This window comes from Octopus bimaculoides, chromosome 15 (assembly GCF_046866305.1).
Source record: "Octopus bimaculoides isolate indiv1 chromosome 15, ASM4686630v1, whole genome shotgun sequence".
Taxonomy (NCBI): Eukaryota; Metazoa; Mollusca; class Cephalopoda; order Octopoda; family Octopodidae; genus Octopus; species Octopus bimaculoides.
In genome coordinates this window covers 20,840,580-20,845,619 of record NC_142942.1, presented here as the reverse complement: position 1 = coordinate 20,845,619, position 5,040 = coordinate 20,840,580, and the positions used below count along the sequence as shown (strand labels likewise).

Here is a 5,040-nt window from a genome sequence, read left to right as displayed (position 1 = left end):
CTTGCTATTGCTGTTTTGTTTTTGTATTTTTGTCTGTAAACTCTGTCTAAGACTCAGAGTTCATTAAGCATTAAAAGAATTAATTAAATTAATTTCTTTAGTGAACTCTATTTGCTGTTGTTAACGAGTCAATGTATATGCGTTTCTATGTACGTATATATTTACATATATATGCGTGTGTGCGTGTGTGTCTATATATGTATGAATGTAATATATATATATATATATGTGTGTGTTTATGTATGTGCACGTATATATGTATGTATACCTACGTATCAGTGTGCTATATACATGTGTAAATACATATATATATATATGTAAACTTGTATTAAATATATATATATATTATATTATATATTATATATTATATATATTATATATATATATATATATATATATATATATATATATATATATATATATATATATATATATATATATATATATATATATATATATATATAAGATGGGTTTTCAGACAGAGAGACCAGGAGAGAGAAGGAAAGAGAAGAGAAGGAGTTGAAATTAAAAAACACGTCTGTGTTATAAACAAAGTATAAATCTTTTCTTCCTTTTTCTTTTTGCTTTCGCGCAACACGTTTTATGTTTTGCGAATAAGATTTTATTCCCGTGTTTTTTTTAAATCTGTTTTCCTCTTTAAAATTCGTTTCCAGAAATTACCTCCCCTTCGTTCTTTGCAGTTTCTTCCCCTTTAAATGTCTCTGTTCTTTATATATATGTATATATATCATTGTATATGTTGTTGCAGTTGTTCGTGTCATTGCTGCATTCTAGTCTCAGTATCTAAGTTAATTAGAATAAACGTCTGATTGATAGATCGATAGGTAAATGGATAGTTCTCTAAAATGAACAGTAAACGGTGTAGGTTAAATTTTCCACGATTCTCTTCGTAGAAAATGTAGTTAAAATGGTTGAAGATCATCACGAAGAAATGAATTCAGTGCTTGGATGTTCCTCTTCGACACAAATAATGTCTCTTGCTTGCTTTCTTCTGTGTGTGTATGTGTGTTATTTTAACCTAAAATTGAAAATGAATCAGAAAATTATAATACATCTTATTTGAACTGATGTTATTCTATTTAATTTAAAACATACATAATTACATATATATAAATATGTATAATATATATATACATATACACACACTCTTATTTGATTATGTATATATATTTATGTGTTTATCAATAATGGAGATTTCTGATATCCTTTCAATGTAACAATTTTGCATATAAAAGTTACACGTCTCTGATCTTTGTACAATAAATCTTGATTATATAATTTGCATTATGCAACTATTAATCATCCTGTGTTAATGAAACGTACGTAAGAGAGGGTGACTGAATATCTTACGAGCAATTTCTCATGTTCATGTGTGTGTGTGTGTGTGTGTGTGTGTGTGTGTGTGCATGCGTGAGTGTGCATGTGCGTGTGTGTGTGTATCTCTCTGAGTGTGCGTGTGTCTGTTTGTATGCTTTTAATTACAAGTAAGACGGTCCTACACACAGTTTCTGTCAATCAATTATACTCCCAACGCAGTGTTTAGCTCGGGGCTTTAGTAGTAGACATCTGCCCTCTATTCTCACCGCGGGACTGAATCTGAAATCATATGGTTGCAACGCAAGCTTCTTAATCCAGGCGTCATGCCTTTGTCTATTGATGATATTGTATTTGTCTGATGTTGTTTAATGGTTAACTTGATTTCTCTACTCGATGGATCACGATCGATCCTCTACATCCGTGTTCCACAAGCTGTTCTGCACTACAGACAAGTCTCATGCAAATCACCTGCTTGAGAAAACGTAATAAAGTGCATAATATATAATGTATTTATTGCGTATATAATGTTTATATATTAGTATATGTAACGCACATATAGTGCAAACATTTTCCTGCAAACTTCGATAGGTAATACAATAGAAATAATATTGAAATATTTACTCCGTCTGTGCGGCCCGGTAGCAAATGATACACGGCTCGCTACATATCACCAGCGTGGTAGTTGGAGATCTTACTCTATATATGTTCAATTGAAATGCTAAACCTAGCAGTGGTTTAGCCCCGTTCAGGAATCGAAACCACAATATTACGATCATGAATCCAAACCTTAACTACTAAGCCACACTCCTCCACACAAAGACACACAGACAGATATATACTTTTATATGCTGCAGGTTTCTTCCAGTTTCCGTATACTAAGTCCTCTCACAATGTTTTAGTTGATCTGGAGCTTTAGAGGAAAACACTTGCCCAAAGTACTCCACAGTGGGACTTAAGCCAGATCGACGTGGTTGGGAGGTTAGATCGCATATTGGTAGAGGTCTATCAGATTTGTGTCGATCCAGAACCGAAAAACCAGAGAAAAATTACAAACTGCTTTTCATTTTATTTGATAGAGACAAGTTTCTATTACATCATGGAGGTTATTTGTAGCATGTTGGACAGAAATATTTCAGGCCTCATTACGGTGGTCGAATGCGGAGTGTCGTATCACTGGCCTGTGACAAGACCTCACCAAACTGTTAGCTGATAAGAAAACCCGCGCCATATTTGGTTCTTTTTCATGTGTTACTTTTCGATTTAATCATAATTAGTTTGAACAAGAGAAGAGATTATTGGAAATGTGAAAGGAAAGATAATTTATGAAGGGTTTCATTAACGCAGAGAAAATTAAATAGATAATAAGTTAATAGAGGTTAAAGAAAGATAAATCAATTAATTAAAATAACATATTTATATTTCAATTTTTGATTTCTCCATGTAATTACAATAAACAATCAATATATAAAATATCAAATAAGGCAATACTGTTTATATTAATAATAATGATAATAGTAATAATAAAGTTAAATAAAATGTCAAAGGAAAAATTCAAGAAAAGGTACTTACAAATTGCTTTCTATAAAGTTTATTTTATAATTAATCACATTTACCATAGTATGAAAATATTATCAAAATTAATTTACAAATTAAGTGTTAAAATATGATTACGAATTAATTAAAAAGGATTTGGATTAATTTATTAAAGTTCTCAAGAAAATAAAAGAAAACAAGATTCTTTAAAATATAAAAACTTCCATCTGTAAAAAATAAAAAGAGAAAAGGCAATTATGTAAACACAAATCAACATTCATTGTAATTGTGTGAAAAGTAATGATAAATAAATGTAATTAACGATAGCAATGGTGATGATGATGGTGATGACGATGATGATGATGACGATGATAAAGGGGATGATGATGATGATGATTATGGTGGTATTGATGACGACGATGATGATGTCGATGGTGATGATGACGACGACTAAGGTGATGATATATGACAATTTGGGAGATTAAAAACATGGCGTACATTGTGATGTTGGTTATGATGATGAGAACGAGGATGATGAAAATGATGATAAGAATAGGTATGACTGACATTGATAATGATGATCATGATGACGATGGTGACGAAGAAGGAGATGAGGATGACGGTAACAGTGATGATGGCGATAATGATGCTAATTATTATTACGATGTAAAATAAACGAAATTGAAATTTTCTACAAGAAAAGTTATCTAACTCGAAAATGAGAAGAAAGCGAAAATGCGTTCAGAGACACATGCGCACATACACGCACGCATAGATACAAACTCACACACGCACACAAACACACACATACATGGAGAGACACACACATACGTGCACACACATATATATATCCCGAAATATATATACATGTATACATATATGAACATATGTATTTATACATATACATGCATATATATACTTATATATATACATATATATATCAAATACTCGGCCCTTATCCATCCATATATGAATATAAGATATACTTGCATATGTATTCATATATGGGAGGATATATGTGTGTGTTGGTGAGGGAAGAAAATCAAGATGGATGAAAATTGAGCTCAGACTGGTGAACATAAAAAATCCATGATTGGAGATGGCAACAAGCGGCAAGAACACGAACGATATTTGAAATTTATGAAACCGTAGAAATATTGACTGAAAATGATTGCGATAATGTTATATACATGTATGCATACACACACGTACACACAGACACGGACACACACATATTATATATATATATATATATATATATATATATATATATATATATATATATATATATATATATATATATATATATATACATATATATATATATATATATATACATATATATATATTGTATTAAGGATCGTGAGTAAGAACAGAACAATGCGAAGTAAATGCAAGGCAAATCACAAGAAAATAGATATATGAGTTAATGTAGACTTACCTTGCATTCGATATTTCAGGGTTACGACCCCATCCTCGAGAAATTAACGAATGCTGCAACATTCGTTAAAATGGTGTCATAACCCCGAAATATTGAATGCAAGTCAAGTCTACATTAATTCGTATATTTATTTTCTTGTGATTTGCCTCGCATTTACTTCGCATTGTTCTGTTCTTACTCACGATCCTTAATACAATATATTCTACACAATGCTTCATACGTATGCAAGTATGTATGCAAGTATGTCTATATAGCAAAATCGATGAAAAAAGAGCACAGTGGACTTGCCATGAAGAGTTGAATGAGCAACATTTTGGACATATTCCTTCTTCAAGGAAATGTTGGGTTAAGAAATTAATGAAAGGTTGCTGAGTTTTACATCGTCTGTGTTTGATTCCCGGTTCGCAAGCTGGCAGGCACTATTTTAAAATCAGGAAGACCAGTTAAACTGCTGACCAATATAGGCCGTGGTAGTGTTTGAACTCAGAACGCAAGACACCCACTTTTTCCTGTTTACCGCATTAAATCAGTAATTTTATATCGATTTCGAAAGGATGAAAGACAAACTTACCTGGCATTCTCTTTCTGTATCTATCTGTCTTTCTGTCTCTCTGTCTCTCTCTCTCCTTACCTCTCTCTCTGCATATTTTTCTTTCTCTCTCCTCATCTCAGTCTCTTTCTTCCTCTCACCTCCTCTGCCTTTCTCTTTTTATGAATCTTTTTCTCTT

General features: G+C 31.8%; 1 protein-coding gene across 2 annotated transcripts in view; it reads right to left on the bottom strand.

The window, feature by feature from the left end:
• Window positions 1–572: 572 nt before the first annotated feature.
• LOC106882732 (uncharacterized) overlaps window positions 573–5,040 on the bottom strand; it is an 86,234-nt gene continuing 81,766 nt past the window's right edge. For both annotated transcript variants that reach the window (XM_089363506.1, XM_014933501.3), the window contains one exon: window positions 573–1,039. The gene's annotated coding sequence lies outside the window, so the exon portion shown is untranslated. The remainder of the gene's footprint in view (window positions 1,040–5,040) is intronic.